The following is a 17,877-nucleotide window of genomic DNA, read 5'->3' as shown; positions in this document are numbered from 1 at the left end:
GTGATGTCACAGACTCTGAGTTATCCCCCTTGGATCCTGCAATAACAGCGTAGCAAGGCTCTGAACCAAGGGCTAGTGTAGGAAATTAGGAGTCTCTAAGCCGTCTTAGTTTTAGGGATCCCACCCAAGAACATTAAAACACACCCCACCCCACATTAAGTATAATTTTATAGGGGGAAAGGGGAATGCGGAGCGTGTAATAACTTTTGGTTAGTTTTGAGAGTTAAGATAAAAAGAGAACCCAGTCTTGTGATTTCAGCTTCCTTTGTGATCGTTATGACTTTGAGACTTGACTACTGATCATGGCTGACAGTGCTATTTTGTAAACAGGTAACTGAAAATTTGGAAGGGGGAAAAAAGGATTTTTACAGTTCTCTGTATTTAGGAGCCAATGCTTAGAGAGAGAGAGAGAGAGAGAGAGAGAGAGAGAGAGAGAGAGAGAGAGAGAGAGAGAGAGAGTTTCAAATGTTTCCATGGGTCCTTGAAAGCCTACAGTCTTTAGCAACTGCCTGTGTCTCCTCAAAAAAAAAAAAAAATCTTGCTAGAATCAGGCTGAAGTTTGCAAGGTTTGTGCAACACACGATGTGTGTGTGTGTTCCTATGCACATGTGTATGAGGTGTGTGAGTACGTGTAAATGAGTCTATAAGACCACACCCTAGGTGTTATTTCTCAGGTACTGCCCACACTTTTCTGGGGTAGACTCTCACAGGCCTAGAGCAAGCCAAGGAGGCTGGAGTGCCTGACCAGCAAATCCAGGATCCTCCCTTCCCCCATCCCTTCATCCCCATATGTACAAGAGTGTACCACCTCACTTATATTTTCTGGGGACCAAAATCAGGTCTATGTGCTTTTCTACTGAGCTGTCTTCCCCGTCTCCTTCTTTAGGCCTCACTTTCTCCATCTGTAAATGGGGCTAATTTGCTCTCTCTGTTGCTACAGTTGTTGAAGGGAGATTAGTTGTGATAATGAAGGAAAGTTCATGGCCTGGGGCTTGATTCCACTTACGGAGTTATCTGGTTAAGCATATTAGCATTAAAAATTCAAACGAACAAGACAGGTGATTCTAGAATTTGGAAAACAAAATACTGTTCGAATTGGGATGACTTTTCTTCTGTTTTCTAGGAAGAGCCCGAAAGCACACATTTAAATAAACACATATTGTAATTACAGAGGATTTCGTTCATTAAGAATTTAGAATAATTTCACTATGTTTTAGGTTTACCTTTGAATGTCTTGTGATGAAAGAACTAAGTAAGAATTAATGATGTAAACAATATTGGATGGAGAGGGGGAGGTTTTTTGGTCTACTTGAAGTAACAAGTTTTCCCAACCTTTAGAAACATCTACTTACCAGCAAATTAGTGTTAATTAGCGCAGTTTCTTATCAGATCCACAGAACCTCTTCTTGGCTACAGCCTCAGAGGGACCTTGAACTTAAAAATAACCCAGGTTATTTTTGCTTCTGCCATGACGTGTGACCAGGGGCTTTACTTACTCTGGCCAGTCCTTCTCACTGAGAGCTGACCTCAGTGGCTGTGAGATGGAGAAGGGGCATCCTGGGAATCTGGGGCAGAGGTGGGGGCGGGGGGGGGGAGAGGGTTCCCCCTCAAGCACGCGATGAGCACAGACCTGCACGTGATGTGAGTCATGCCTGAATGACTCCAAGTAGTTTACCCAACATGGCATTTGGCAGTTGTGCTCCTTGTCTTTCTAATTGGAAGGGCAAGACGGATTGATGGATGGGGTGCTGCAAGCTGCGAAGTATGTGAGCATTTCAGAGAGGATCTTTGCCGGTCACGTGGTACCACTTGAGTGCCAGTTTCTATGAGGCTGTGTGTCTTGGTACACCGAGTGAACGTTACATTTCTGGTTATGTGGGGAGTCTGGGGGGGGGGGCGGTTCAGGATACCTAAATTCCAACTTGGGTTCTGTTAATAATAAGCTGTGGGACATCAGATAAGCCACTCCGGCTATGGATTAGCTGGGTTTATAGCACGCTGACTTCGCTAAGAATGATAGATTGGGGGAAATTAGATGCTTTCAAAGAGTAAACACCAAACGAATGAGGTTTTAGTTGATTGTCTGGTTAAAAAGGGTGGATGTGGGCTGGACAGTGGTCCCACTCTGCAGCTTCCAAGATGATATTAATCAAAGGCTTATTTCAAGTCAGTTGTGCTGTGGGGCTGTATCCCTGTCTCACACTGTGTCAGGGAACCGACTCCAACGATCAAGAAAGTCTCGAGACGACACCAGGCTGAGGGGGCAGAGCAGGCATGCATGATGCAAGTGTCAGGGCCCTTGATAATCTCTACAGACCCCAGTGCTCCGCCAAAGACCACAAGATGGAAGGCTTTCTGCTCTCCTCTGTTCAATTTCATGTGGTTTCCCATTCAGAAGCGCGAGAACTAGATTAGAGAACTCCGAGTTGGCAGCAGCTCACATGAAAGGGATCTGGAGGTTTCCATTGACCACAAGCATAATATGATCCACCAGTGTGACTGTTGCTAAGAACGTGAAAATACGCCCAGGCTGCCTTAATGGACAGATGGCATGCAGATCCAGACAAGCGATGTCACAGGGTCCTCTGGCTGGAGCAGGCCATGTCTAGAGGAGCATGTCGAGCCCCGAGTATCATATTGACCAAGGATAGCCCCTGGGGACATGCAACGGAGGAGTGAATGAAGACACTTTAGTAGGTTCACAGGTATGCTGGGGACCACCAGGATGCTTGCCATCCTATAATCTCATCCTAGACAACTGGAAACCAGCATTTCACCAGATTCCTATATAGTTAGTTGGATTATATGCTAACTTCAGGTTGATGGACGTGAACAAAGTTGACAGGCTCCATCTCAAGCTTGCCCTGTCAAGTGTCCTCATGATACTGTTTCGAGCTCTTTTCCTCTGTTGTCCTATCATTCAGAATTCCATTTGGAGGCCCCTTAAGGGAACATCCATTTAGAGCATGGAAAGAATGAACCACGAATTTTTATTGGACTAAATCAGATGTGGGGAGTTTTTTGTTATAGCAGCTAGCAATGATAGTTCTGACTATTCACAGACAGCTGTAGATAAGATCAATGGGCGACGGGTGGGGGGTGGGGAGTAGGGGGAATGATCATTATATATGCATAACAAGCTGTGTGCTAGGTTAACCTACAGAGGTACCACCCCTGCTTTTCCAACTGCAGACCACGTTAAGAGGGTGGAAAAATGATTTTATCTTCTTAGGGATTCGTATAGGGAAACGACCATTGTCTCTGCCCCCTTGCTGAATATACTCTGTAGAGTGATAGTTTTTGCTTTAGGCTTTCTTTGTCTTTTTACAGTAATCTAATTAGGTCTCCCTTCATCGCTAGTTATGTGACCTTGGCCAAGCTACCTGACTACTCTAGGCCTCTTTTTCTCTGTTTTATGGGAGAGTTATGATACTAACTCTTTTAGTAGTACCCGAACCTATTTTTGCTAATCTCCTTCTGTCGCTCAGGGCTTGGTATGGAAGCTACTCTGAACACTCAGGCAGAGATAAGATCTTGATTCTCCAGATACGATGGGATGGTCAGTCTTGACTGACAACCTGACTGGATCTAGAATCTGCTAAAAGATGTGTTTCTGGGTAAGTCTGTGAAGGCCTTTCCAGGGAGGATTGACGGAGGGGGAAAGACACCTTGGAGTGGGTGGCACTTTATGCCTGGTGCCCAGATGTAAGGCAGTTCTAGGAAGAGCAAAGTATTCCCTTTCCTACCTGTCTTTGCCTCTTGCTGGGGGCATTTGTCTACCCTGTCATAGTCACTCTTGCCACCATCCTTTGTTGACATCAGAACCTAGCTTCTTTAGTCTTCCATCATAGCTTAAAGACCAGAGGCTCTCTGGGAATCCTCCAGGTCTACAGCGCTAGATTAGGACTACTCAGGCCTCTAGCCTTTCCAATGTGAAGACCGACATTGCTAGACTACCTTGTCCCTATTGTGTAAGCCTGTTGAATAAATCCCCCTGACACCAATGTGTGTATGAAAAATACATTGGTTGTTTTTTTTTTTCAGTCTGTTAGTTTTTTTTCCCCCTCTAAAAAACCTTGACTAACACAATCATGAAATCAAGGTTTGGCCTGACTCTGGGTGCTTTTGATGGACTTGGAGTATCTGTAATATCAAAGTTCCCTTCCAAGGTGGGCTGGGAGTAGGGGCAGGCAGGCTAGAGATGCTCAAGCACAGAGAGGGTCAGCCACTGTTTCTAGGAGAGGACCCCGTAGGAGAAACTATGATTAGCACTTGGACAAGGAACTATCCTGGGCTCAAAAAGAAGATGGGTACCAGCTGGAGGTGACGACAGGCACCTGGATCCTGGCAATTAGCTATTGCAGTGCCTCAGGGGACACATGGTCCTGGGGCTTAGGAAGAATTTTTGTGGGAGCTGATATCAAAAGAGTGGAGATTATTTCCCTTGGGCCAATTAGTACATGTTACTGAAAGGCTATAGGCCATGCAGGAGCCCTCAATTCCTCATGACCCTCAGTCATACTGCTGTGTGGCCTTGGAGGTGCCTAACCTTTCTGGATTTCACTTTTTCCTTCTGGAAACTGGGAGTTAGGCTGTACTTCCGAGGTGAGATGACACCCAGGGCTGTGGATACTGAAGACTTTCAGTCTTACCTAGTCAGTGACAAAATGCATAGAGACAGTGTAGGTGTTCCTGGTTCAGTTTGCACCAACCTCTTAACCTAGGCTGGAGCTGTTCAATAAGGCGAGGGGCACCTGGGACCCAGAAGTGTCCAGTAAGATGCCAAAAGTGCAGGAGACAGTCTCATAGACGTGGGGATGCCAGAGAGCAAATCCCGAGAGGAGCACCCTAAGGCACCAGCCCTCCAATGTGCTGCCCTCACTTTACCTGTAGGTGGGAAGGTGATCCCGCGCTGCCACCCCCCCCCCAAAGACAGGGTGGGTGAGAGAGATGATCAAGGAAAGAGAGCGCAGACACCAAAGATCTCACATCGTAACTCAGGGCTGGCTACAGCTAGTGAGGAGTCTCACACTCTGCAAAGGCTGGCTGGGAGGCGTTTCTTCCAAAGTGAGAGAATGCGCCTTTCCTTTGGCTTTTTTTTTTCTCCCCTTCTTCCCTTTGCCAATAAAATAATTAACCCAGGGTTTCCAAAGGCCGCCAGCCCACCCTCCCTTGCTGTTTCTATGGGATGTGGAGAAGCTGGGCTGGCAAGGGGTTTGGCTGGTGACAGAAAGATTGGACAGACAGTGACATGCTGAAAAAGGTGTTGAAGTCCCAGAGGGCACTGGGGAGCAGCCCCTCCTCACTGACTTCTCGTCACCCCAGGTGACATACGACTTAGCACGTCCCCAGGTCTCCTGAGCCACAGATGGCTGTGCAGTTTCCACATGTGTTCAGTATTATCGGTGTTTTTGCAATAATAACTGTGGTCTTGAAAGGGAGTTAAAATTAATTAAAATGCAGCACTCTGCCACATTTTACATTATGAACTTCAGGATGCCTGGCTGAAAAGGGCCCTCCTTTCGAAGGGGGTGGGTCATCTCATCCAGACCCCTGCTTCAGCCTAGGTTTTTTGTTTTGTTTTGTTTTTGTTTGTTTTTGTTTTGTTTTGTTTTGTTTTGTTTTTATCTCGGTTGGGTCTGTCAGTTAGCCTTAGAAAATTACCAGTGCGGGAACATCTGTAGTCTTCCGCCTTAAAATTATTTCTGCAAAGAAACTCTTTCTTGGTCTTTCTACTGTATTGAAAGAGAAAACCACCAACAGTCAGACATTATGTTTGTGACTTGCGGAATAATGTGAGCATGCCCACACAGGTTGTGTCTTCCAGACTCTGCTCATCTGAAGACCCGTACTCAGCATCCCTTGGAGAGGCTGGGGAGATGGCTCAGTGGTTAGGAGCACACACTGCTGTGGCAGAAGACCCAGGTTCAGGTCCCAGCATCCACATCTGTCAGCTCACACCTGCTTTTAATTCCATTTCCAGGGGAACCTACATTCTTCTGGTGCCTGTGGGCACCTGCACACATATGTTACACATGTATACACACAGGCCTCCACACACATGCACATGCATACACACACACATGTACGAGTGCATGCAAGCACAGGCACAGGCACATAAAATAAAATTAATAAGGAAAGCATTCCTTGGGTCAGAGGTGAACAACCTGGCTTTTGGTTTAGAGCAGGTTTTCAAACTCAATGTGGCACCATTGATGTTTAGGGTTGGATTTTTCCTGTATAGGGGGTTTTTCTGTCCTGTTCCTTATAGAATGCTTACCAATGTCCCTACCCTGTCCCCATTAAATGCTAAATATTCCTCATCCTCTCGGGGAGGCAAAATCGCATTCAACTGAGAAGCTGTGGCCTGAGGAGAGTCACTCTGGAATCTTGCTCACCTCCTCGCCACTCTCTCGGACTTCCGAGTCCCGATGCATGGAAGCAACCAAGTTGGAATGACGTAGGAGCGTGTCATACTCACTCGTGAGCCAGGAAATAAGTGACCAGCAATGAATAACATCCTGAGGTTGACAGCTGATTCACTTTTAAAACAAATTAGAATAGGCACGAATATAGCAACACCATCCTGTGGCCTGCCCCACGCTCTGCTGTGTTTTCCCCGGGGACAAGGATTGACCATTACTCCCAGTTTGCACTCACTCAAAGCCTGTATGGGGTTAGCTACTACTGCTAGTGGGTCACAAGTAGTATAGGAAGCACAAATGATCACTCTCATTCGTTGTGCTGTGCGTTACACCAGCATCCTTTGTGTGTGTGTGTGTGTGTGTCTTTGTATGTGTGTGTGTGTGTGTATGTGTGTGTGTTGCTGCAGATGTAATCTATAGCTTCATGCATCCTAAGCAAGTGCTCTACCACTGAGCAACACCCCCCAGTCACCTCCATGTCCACTGTCTTTGAGCTTTGCCTGCAAGATAATCTGGACTCTAGGGTTCTGATGACTCTACTAGCCTGTTTTAGTTACCTTTCTATTGCTGTAAAGAAACGCCATGACCAAGGTGACTTATAAATGGAGACATTTATTTAAGGGATTGCTTATAGTTTCAGATGGTGAGTCCATAAGGTGGGAAACATGGCAGAAGTAAGGAGAGAGAGAGAGAGAGAGAGAGAGAGAGAGAGAGAGAGAGAGAGAGGAGAGAGAGAGAGATTGGCATGTCATGGGTTTCTGAAACCTCAAAGCCCCGCCCAGTGACACACCTCCTCCAACATGGCCACGCCTCCTAATCCTTCCCAACAGTTCCACCAGCTATGGACTAAACATTAAAACACGAGCCTGTGTGGGCGTTCTCATGCAAACTACCACACGGCCTCATGATTGCTTTTCTTTACTTGCTGCATACTCTACTGACATTCACCATTTCCTCTTCCTACCTTTCACCCGTTACTCTGAGCACCGCTAGCCCTTCCTCTGCCTCACACCACAGCTCACACCAGCCTGCTGAGAAGGGGTAAGCACACCGCACATGCAGCTCCTGTGCTTCTCTCCCACCACAGCAGCCTCTTGCCCTCTTGTCTCCTTATGGATTTTGAATTCAGCTTCCCAGAAGGTACATGATAAGATAGAGTTTAGGAAAAAAAACAAAAAGGAATAAAAATAAGTGGGAGAGGGGTGGTGTAGGGTATGGGGGGGTCATCAGAGTGGGAAGGCTTGGTAAATCCCTAGCCTAAGGGGAGCTTCGGAGTCTGCTCATTAGAGGAGACTTCCTGTAGTGAAGGAGTTCGGCACTGTGGACCACCCCCCACCCCCTCATTGGATGATGATAGATGCCATGTTCCTTTTAGCCAAAAAGGAAGTCTTTTCTTGAAGGCAGAGCTGAGCCCCCTGCCCCCCAAGGCTAGAACATATATGTTCCATGGTTCAGGGACCTGTAGATCTGCTATGGCTTTTCCATTTCCCTTGACCAGGCCTTGGTGTATGGGGGTGGTGGTGGTGGTGCTCAAATAAGACTGTGCGAAGACAAACACTGTCATTAGGGGGAGAAAGCGGAATGGATGGCTGTCGGGAGATAGCAAACTGTTTTCACCCTACAGGGCTTCCAAGGTTTAAACAGATCCGGTGTTCGATACCTGTAGCTTGCTTTTTATAGTTGGCTGGGAAAGATCTTTCAAGCCTTCTATGTTAGTCACGTGGAGCATGGGGGCAGGTCACCAAATCCCAAGGAATCCCAGGGCAAAAGGAAAACAGCACCATCAGGTGTGCCTGCCGAACCGGAATGGTTATCTGGTCTGGCAGAGCAGCATCGTGGGTGGCCAGGCAAGCCTCAGATACGGTGTTCCCAGAGAGACTGGGGGTGGGGGATCCTTGCCTTTCCCTCCAGTCTGCCAGAGGACACAGGCAGGAGTGGGCTTGTCACTTGAGTGGCTATCCTCTCAGGGCACAGATTGGAGCCCAAGATTCTAAAGAAACAGGCCCATCCATGCCAAAGCCCCTTTGTGCGGCAAGACAGAGGGCTTTTCTGGGAGGCAGAGGTGCTGTGGGTGGATACCCAGGAGCCTTGGGGTAAGGAGGGGCACATGTGAACCACATGTGTTGTATGCAGGAGGAGAAGGTGGCAGGGTCTGTTTGAGAAAGAGAAATGCCTGTGTGCTTCAGCTTATAGACCCAGGAATGTGAGAAATAAGACTTGATTTTCTTTCCTGTTTGCTTTTGAGATGAGCTTCCTCATGTTGCATAACTGAGGGTATCTTTGAACTTCTGATCCTCCATCCATCTCCTGGTGGTTGGTATTGCGCCACCGTGGGTCAGTGCTCCACCATGGGTCAGTACTCCAGCATGGGTCAGTCCTCCAGCATGGGTCAGTGCTCCACCATGGGTTAGTGCTCCACCATGCAGTAGTGCTCTACCATAGGTTAGTGCTCCACAATGCAGTAGGGCTCCACCATGGGTTAGGGCTCCACAATGCAGTAGTGCTCCACCATGCAGTAGTTTATGCAGTGCTAATGATTGAACCCAGGGCTTTTAACACAGGCTGGACGAGCACTCTAACAACTGAGTTACCTTTCCAGGCCTCTGTTTTGGGACAGACTCTCACAATGAAACCAGTTTGAGGTGGCCTTGGAGTGTGTGGTAATCCTCCCACCACAGCCTCCAGAGCACTAGGGCTACACTTGTGTACCACCCCACCAGGATAACCTCCATTGTTGCACAAGGCACAGTTGCACAAAGGCAGTGCAGGCTCTTTTCCTCTTCTGTCATTGGATTCTATCAGGGACAGAAGACATCAGGATTGGAGCCTTGTGTTCCAGCTGTCCGAATCATTTCTCCACACTGCACCCCTTTTCATGGCTTCCCCGGCCATCAATTTCTGCCACTCACTGCTGGCTTGTCATTTGCTTCTCACCAGAGGCCCTCCACCAGGGTCTGCCTCTTTTTCTGGGTGCCTCATCAGTCCCTCCTCTGAGTTCTCAGAATGTCACCTCTTTCTATATTCTGTGTCTGGCTCCCCCAGCCAAGCAAACCTCTTTGCTTTTCTCTGAGATTGGCTTCATGCTCCCAAATCTACTGTTTGTTATCCATTCCTAATTCCAAATCAGACGGAATTGATTATGTCTTTGATTTTCACCATGGTCCTCTACCCAGTAATGCCCCAGAGTTAATAAGATAAAGAAGTACCATGTAGGGGTGGTAGAGGTTTCACGTCTCATCACTCATCAGCATCCCCCTGCCACCTTTGTTTTGGGGACTTTCGTGTCTGGGACTCTCCAGCCTCAGGAGACACACTTTCTCATTCAGGCTGGGCTATCCCAGCTGGGAGAACTAAGTGGTTGGCACCATGTCCCATCCTCAAGGGCCCCCGAGAGTGCAACTGGGAACCTGTCGGGGCAAATGGCATGTCTGTTCCTCTCCATGAGCGAGTCTGTTCTTGGCTACGGTCAGAGCCCTCACTGAGCGTTAGAAGAAGGGAAAGCAGATGCAGCTGTAGGAGACATGGACAACCCTCCAGATAGAAATCTACCCACAGCCCACCATTTTGGCAGCATTTTGGAATGGCACAAGCCACTAAACCCAAAGGAAGCCAGTTAGTGAGAGCCTATGCCTAGGCTGTGCTGGTCGCCTAGGCTGTGTTGGTCGCCTAGGCTGTGCTGGTTGCCTAGGCTGTGCTGGTCGCCTAGGCTGTGCTGGTCGCCTAGCCTGTGCTGGTCGCCTAGGTGGTCGCCTAGGCTGTGCTGGTCGCCTAGGCTGTGCTGGTCGCCTAGCCTGTGCTGGTCGCCTAGGTGGTCGCCTAGGCTGTGCTGGTCGCCTAGGCTGTGCTGGTTGCCTAGGCTGTGCTGGTCGCCTAGGCTGTGCTGGTCGCCTAGCCTGTGCTGGTCGCCTAGGTGGTCGCCTAGGCTGTGCTGGTCGCCTAGCCTGTGCTGGTCGCCTAGCCTGTGCTGGTCGCCTAGGTGGTCGCCTAGGCTGTGCTGGTCGCCTAGGCTGTGCTGGTTGCCTAGGCTGTGCTGGTCGCCTAGGCTGTGCTGGTCGCCTAGCCTGTGCTGGTTGCCTAGCCTGTGCTGGTCGCCTAGCCTGTGCTGGTCGCCTAGGTGGTCGCCTAGGCTGTGCTGGTCGCCTAGGCTGTGCTGGTTGCCTAGGCTGTGCTGGTCGCCTAGCCTGTGCTGGTTGCCTAGCCTGTGCTGGTCGCCTAGCCTGTGCTGGTCGCCTAGGTGGTCGCCTAGGCTGTGCTGGTCGCCTAGCCTGTGCTGGTCGCCTAGCCTGTGCTGGTCGCCTAGCCAGTGCTGGTCGCCTAGGCTGTGCTGGTCGCCTAGGTTGTGCTGGTCGCCTAGGCTGTGTTGATGCAGACTGGGTGCCACAAGCTCCACAGTCGGACAGATCAGGATTGCTGGTCCCTCTGGTTACCAATAAGACAAAAATAGGAAAAACAACAAACAAACAAACAAAACAACAACAACAACAACAAAACTGACACAGAAAACCATGGAGTCTGTGTTGTGTTGGCCAACTACTCCTGGGCATGGGGCTGTCTGTGACAAGCTTCTGACTCTTAAAAACACACCTTGCTTTCCTCTGTCTTTTCTTTAAGTGGACATAACAGTTATTGATGTAAAGTGCATGGGTGTTCACAGCACCCTTAGAACACCACTCCACCTGTACTTTCATGCCTAATTGTTGTGAATTCTCTTCCTTTCTTTGAGGAAGTTCATGGAAGAGATCAGCTCTTATCTGAATATTGATTAAATTCCCCGAACATTGATTTAATTCCCAAAGTTCACTCAAACGACCCTCTAAGAAATCAAGTCAAGCAAACACAGAAGACACACCACCGGGAGGACCCTCCTCCCTCTCTCCCTTAGTTCTGCTCCAGGGAAGGGTAGACCATCAGGTGTCTCATCTTGGCACTGACCCTCACATGGGGTGACTCAATCTCTTGCGATGCCCTGCAAGCCTATTTCACCCTTGAGAGTCTCTCACTGGCAAGAACCATTTCCTTATTCAGTAACCAATTCAGTTGATTGGCCCTACCCCCACTGCTTATTGCTATAGCTGCTCACCTAATTCAAATGCAGCTGTAATACTTTAAAAGGAAATGCCCAATCGCATCACATGCCTGCCTCTCCTCAGTGAGCTCACCATGAATCGAAACCAAAAATCTGTGGCAAAGATGAGGAGGCAAAACATAAGCTCTGGAAGCAGAGCTTGCAATCACAACCGTGTGGCGTCTTGGCAGAAAGCTGCGTTTTTTGCATCCTTCTAAAGCCGGTCTGTTTCTCAGCTTTTGGGAACTTTGGGGTCGAGGTCGCCTCTGAGCTCCCTTATGCTCTAGACACAAGAAGTTCTGGGATTTTACAGGCAAGGTCAGCTTCATGAGAGAAAAGAGCTTAGGCCTAAGGCTTGGAAAGACACAGGCCCCAAAACAGTAATTTGTATATAAGAGCATTCCCTCCGCGTCGGGTGGGGACACCAGAGGAATAGAAGCTGCACCTTACGTGTCTGACAGGCGAGGAATGAAAGGTGTTAACAGCAGTCAGTCCTTGGGGGTTGAACTATTTTGTCCTGATTTGGAGGATGGAGCTGACCAGAGCACAGAAGAGAGAATAAAATCCGAAGTGGTGCCGATCACTGTCATTTCTTTTTAATTCAATGGTTTGTCCCTTGGCAGGGGGTGACTGGCCAGTTCTGCTACCTGCCAACTCAACAACACAGATTTTGTTTATTGTCCTTGGCGAACCCCAGGGAGGAACTCAGAGGAAGGACTAGCTAAGGGCAGCCCCTACCTTTTTTTTTTTTTTAAAGCTCCTTCACCTTTCCCGTGCCAAGTACAAAAGGTATCTGTACAAAATATATAGCTCCTAGCTGTCACCAGTGTTTACCATTGGTGGGAGGCTCAAGAGTGGCTGGGCTCACAGCAGTTGTCTCAAGATTGGAAGACTGAATGGACATCAGAAACCACTGACCCAACCAATACCTTCATCTTTTAAAAGTAACTTTTAATTAATTTGTTTTTTATTTAGTTTTTTTCATAACATACATTTTAATCATATTATTCCCCCTTCCCCAATTCTTCCCAGCTTCTCTCTCTCCCTATACTTTGTGTTCTCTTTCCCTCTCTCTCTCTCTCTCAATAAAAAAACAAACAAACAAGCAAAAAGCCCCACAACAACACAAAATTAAAACAAACAAACAAAAATCCAATAAGACAAAAAAATACGAAAACAAACTAAGCAAGAAGCTCACACAACCATAAAACAAACAAACAAACAAACATGGAGTGTGTTTTGGGTTGGCCTACTCCTCCCGGGCATGGGGCCGTACTCTGGAACGTGGTCGGTACACCCAGTAGCACTGTCTCGGAGAAAGCTGCTTCTCCCCTTACCCGGCAGGTATCCATTTCAGGCAGCTTCTTGGTTAGCAGTGGGACTGTGTGTCCACTCCCCCTTCTCAGTGCTGGCATTTTGTCTGGTTTGCGCATGTGCTGGTCTTATGTGTGATGTCACAATCTCTGTTGTAACTCCGGCCCTTGCAGTCCTGCTGCCTTCTCTGTACGTAGATCCCTGAGCCTTGTTAAGATAAATGAAACTATAAATTGTTCAGGTAAATGGATGGAGCTAGAAACCCCTTAAGGGAGGGATTTGAATAGAACATTCTATTTAGGGCCAAGTGATTCAGTGTCTCACACTGGTCTGCAACCACGGGCCCTTGACTGACACGGTAACCCTCGGTTCAAGAGAGCTTCAACGCTACAGTGGCTTTTGCCCAACTGCTTTGCATTGACATGAGTTAATAGCAGTGGAAGGTTTTGAGAGCCCTTCCTGGAGGTGTTTGTGGATGTCAGGGAGTAGGCAGCTGGCAAAAGTCTCTCCATTTTCTTCATAAGACACAGGATTGCCTTATGTCTATAGATAAAGCAACACGTGGGTGCGTGTGTTGAATAATTTAATCTTCCTTCCCCTGTCACTAACTGCACTCTCTTCCTGGGAAAACCCTTAGGATGAATTAGTATGTTCATTTCTGGCCTTTTTTCTGGGCATTTTCCCCCCTACAAATACCATATACATGAAATGCATGTATACAAATGCAGACTTATAAGATAAAGATTTGGTTCACAGAGTGCGATGGCTTCAATAGTTGTCTTCTTTCAATATTCATACATTGAAATCATAATTCCAAATCGGTAATAATTAAAACAGTGGTCTTAGGGAGATGACTAAGTCCTGAGGAAATGAATTTGGTGTCTTTTGTACAGGCCCAAGGGAATAGCTCTTTTGTCCATCTTGCCATGTCAGGACACTGCAAGACGTCAGCACTCTGCAGGCCAGGATAAGACTGTCACCGGCAGCTGAACACATCAACACCTTGGTATTGAACTTCCAACACTCAGAACCCTGAAAAACCTCTGTTATTTATAAGTCACTTAGCCTGTAGCTTTTTGTTATAGTTCTGTGAGCTGACTAAGTCTCCGGCTATTGTTCTGCTGTCTTCCTGTTGGTTTATATGAGTGTTGTTTTCCTTCTTAACTATAGTATGACGTACCATAGGCTGGCTACGCATACGCTGTTTAGCTGTGCTACTGTGACTACACGGGAAGAGTTGCTTTGCAACTTTTAATTGATACAAATAAGATTACAATTAAGATTAAATTTAAAAGGCGGGCGGTGGTGGCACATGCCTTCAATCCCAGCTCTTGGGAGGCAGAGGCAGGTGGGTCTCCATGAGTTTGAGGCCAGCCTGGACTACAGAGCGAGTTCCAGGACAGCCAGAGCTGTTACACAGGAAATCCTGTCTCAAAAAAAAAAAAAAAAAATCAATTTAAAGCCTAGTGCATACCTTTAATCCAAGTACTCTGGAGACAGAGGTAGGCTGACTTCTGTGAATTTGAGGTTAGCTTGGTCTACATGGTGAGACCCTGTCTCAAAAACAAGGTTGCATTTAATATCTACTTCACATACACATGAGTGTATGTGTGTGTGATGTGTACACGTATGTACACATGCACATTCTTGTGTATGAGGGCAGATGCGTGTGTGTGTGTGTGTGTGTGTGTGTGTGTGTGTGTGTGTGTGTGTGTGAGACATGGTATGCTTGTGGAGGTCTGAGGACAACTTTGGGTGTTGTCCTTGCCCTCTACTTGTTTGAGGCAGGGTTTCCGGTTGTTCGGCACTGTGTTGCCCAGTCTAGCTGCCTAGAAACTTCCAGAGAGACTCCTGGACCCACAGGAGCACTGGGATTATAGATGAGCACCAACATGTCCGACTTCACAGGTTCTGAGGACCCAGACTTAGTCCTCATACTTGCATGGTCGATATAGAGACTTTGCCCATTGAGCCGTCTCCCAGCATATATTTTTAATTTAATGTATTTTAGCTGAATTGCCCTTCCTGGATATCTATATACCATGGCAGTGATAGGAGGGGCATAGCTTAGAAATGAATACAGCCCTATCAGCAAGCCAATGAGGAAAGGCGAGGCATGCTTACTGTTCTTGGTTGGAAGATGGCAGAGCCTAGAGGACAGCCTCTGAGCCTCTTGTCAGCAATACTGGGCTGTTGAGTTTTCTGTGTTTACTTGGCTGATGTGGCTCTAGATACTGCTGTGAAGGTATTTTGTAGTGGGAAAGAGAACTGCCCTAGATAATGTGGGTGGGCCAGTCCAACCAGCTGAAGGTCTTGGAAGCAAAACCTGAGGTTTTCTCAGAGACGAAGACATTCTGCCTCCAGACTGTAGCGCCAGTTCCCTGCCAGCCAATCTGCTTGCCTTATGGGTTTCAGACATGCCAGGCCCTGCAATTGCACGAGCCATTTCCTTAGAATAAATCTCCTCATAGACGCAGTCATCCCTCCGTATCTGCGGGCTCTGCGTCTGTGAATTCAATCAATGGTGGAGGGAAGATATATTTTTTTTTTTAAATTCTGGAAAATTCCAAACAATAAAATTTGAGCATACCTCACACTGCGTACTGCTCTGCCTCCATGGGAGCAAAGTGGTGCTAAGATATTGCATTAAGTACTGTAGTAACTTAGAGATGATTTAACACACAGAGGGAGTGTGGAGGTTACCTGCAGGTACTGGCATTATGGTTAAGGGACCTGAGCATCTGTGGATTTGAGTATAGTGGGGATCCTGGAACCAGTGACCCATAAATACCATGAGATAACTGTGTCTACACATACTTGTGTGTGCACATATACATATGTTTGCTTATACCACACACACACACACACACACACACACACACACACACGAGCACACACACACACACACACACACACACACACACGAGCATGCACACACACACACGAGCACACACACACACACACACACACACACACACGAGCATGCACACACACACACACGAGCACACACACACACACACACACACACACACGAGCATGCACACACACACACACACACGAGCACACACACACACACACACACACACACACGAGTACGCACACACACGCACACACACACACACACACACACACACACTTTCTGTTGTTCTGTTCCTATACTGAGACTTGAATCATAAACAAATCTAGTCTTCTTAAAAAGTAATATTTTTTTAATCTTTGAGGTTTTCATACACTTGTTTGGTGTAGATTGATTATAGCCACCACCATACCTTCCTCCTGCTCCGTCTGTGCTCTGCACCCAATCCTTCCCAACTTCAGGGCCTCTTTAAAGAATTACGATCATTTTTAACACCTGAGTCCAGTTCGCGTTACCCATATGTTCATGGGGGTGGGGCCAGCTACTGAGGAATGAGCAGTCTCCCAGCAAGGCCATGTCTAGCCCCCCAAAAGAGTGACTTCTCTCTCCTTCCTCAGCCATCAGCTGCTAACAGCTTATCCTATGGAAGTGGGCCCTCAGAGACCTATCCCCCGTCCGTGCTGGAATTTTGACTGGCTTGGTCTTGTGCTGGTCTTGTGTAGAAAAACGACATCTGCTGTCAGTTGACGTGTGTAGAGGTCATGTCACGTCTGGAAGTTGCTGTTTCCCTGTCTCTTCAGTCAGCTTTATCTTTGCCCATATTTGCTTACCAGGAAGAAGAGACTGTAAGATCCGCAGAAGAGCCTTCAGACCTCCTCACAAAGGCTGGCCGGGTTCCTGCCTGCTGTTTGTGGAGACATCGACTGTTCATGCCCCTGTGCTCAGCTCTATTTGGCTTCTGGCTTTTTAAAGTGGCCAGTGATTGATTGGTTCTCCTCCGCCAGTGAGAGAGATCTTCTCCACAGCTTCTTTGTGCCTGTGAACATCACCCCTGTGACGAGTCACTTCTGTCGTTTTGCAAGCTCTGTCTGCATAGGTGCACACCTTCATAGCACACTTCTCCTCCTCCTCCTCCTCCCCGTCCAAGCTCCCAGACCTCCAGCACTTGCCAGCTGTCTCCAGTGGCCCTCTTACTGACCTTCCTCACCACTGATGGCTCCTTGCAAGTGGTTGAGGAAGTCAAGACAATCAGAAGTTGTGGATCAGTGCGAAGACACAGAAGAGGCCACTCGTGATTGTCAGCTCCCAAGGAAGCATCCTCATTCCCTGCTTCGGGAATGCAGGTGAAAAGAGTAGCTTGGAAGAAATATGCTCCATTTAAATAAAAAGAAAATCAGTCATAAAACCCAAAAAAAAAGTCTTAGGCTGTGTAACTGGGGGAGGGGGTGGGGGAAGGGGAGGGAAAGGTGGAAAGCTGGCCAGAGCTGCCCTCTAAGCTTCCTGTTTTCAGGCAGGCGGGAAGCAGAGAGCAAACATCCTCCTCCTCCGTTTATGGTCTTTGTTCTTGCTCAGCCAGTGTGTGGTGCTGCAGGGTGGCCTCTCTCGGGGGTGCGTGCTCCTGTCTGCGTTATCTTCCTCGGATCAAAAGGGAGAGTGCATGAGAGAAGGTGTTCCGGAGGCCTGGAGACCGCACACATGCCAGCTACGATCATGATCAGCAAAGCTGAGCCTGGGACCTGTGGGGAAGCCAGGATTGTGTCCTGAGACCCGTCTCCTCCCTGGAGACTGCTTGTCAATGCACCAGGCACTAAGTTGAGTCCTGGGGGGGGGGGGGCGGGTAGGACCCACCCACCCCCGCCCCCTAAAATCAGGTCCCTTAATGAACTGAGTCTAAGGATGGATAAATAACATTGACTAAGGCCGACAACATGAATTAGACCGTCGGTTCCTTCATGAGGCCTCAGTGAGCATCCTGTTGTGCTCTGCATGCTTTGAGCAGCTCTCTTCTATTTTTCCTCTCTCAAGATCTGAACAGCCCCCAATCACCCCTCCCTATCCGCCCAACCCAATCCCAGTTGACACCAGTTTCCCTGTGTGATTACTAAGAGAACCTTGTCCCCATCTTGGAGTGTGTCAGTTTAGTCAAGTCTGTAATCTCAGTATATGAGACAGGAGACTCCAAAGTAAGTTCAAAGCCTTTGGAGGCTACAGAGTGA

At 47.9% G+C, this 17,877-nt stretch overlaps 1 long non-coding RNA gene across 1 annotated transcript in view; it reads left to right on the top strand.

Annotated features, from left to right (window-relative positions):
• The window catches only part of LOC311579127, a 204,250-nt gene extending 187,028 nt beyond the window's left edge, over nucleotides 1-17,222 (top strand). The window contains exon 4 of the long non-coding RNA XR_014773061.1: nucleotides 16,495-17,222. This is a non-coding gene — a long non-coding RNA (uncharacterized lncRNA). The remainder of the gene's footprint in view (nucleotides 1-16,494) is intronic.
• Nucleotides 17,223-17,877: the final 655 nt, after the last annotated feature.

The sequence above is a fragment of the Acomys minous genome (assembly GCF_964271855.1).
Source record: "Acomys minous genome assembly, chromosome: 12".
NCBI classification, from domain to species: domain Eukaryota; kingdom Metazoa; phylum Chordata; class Mammalia; order Rodentia; family Muridae; genus Acomys; species Acomys minous.
This window is presented reverse-complemented; position numbering and strand designations above follow the sequence as displayed.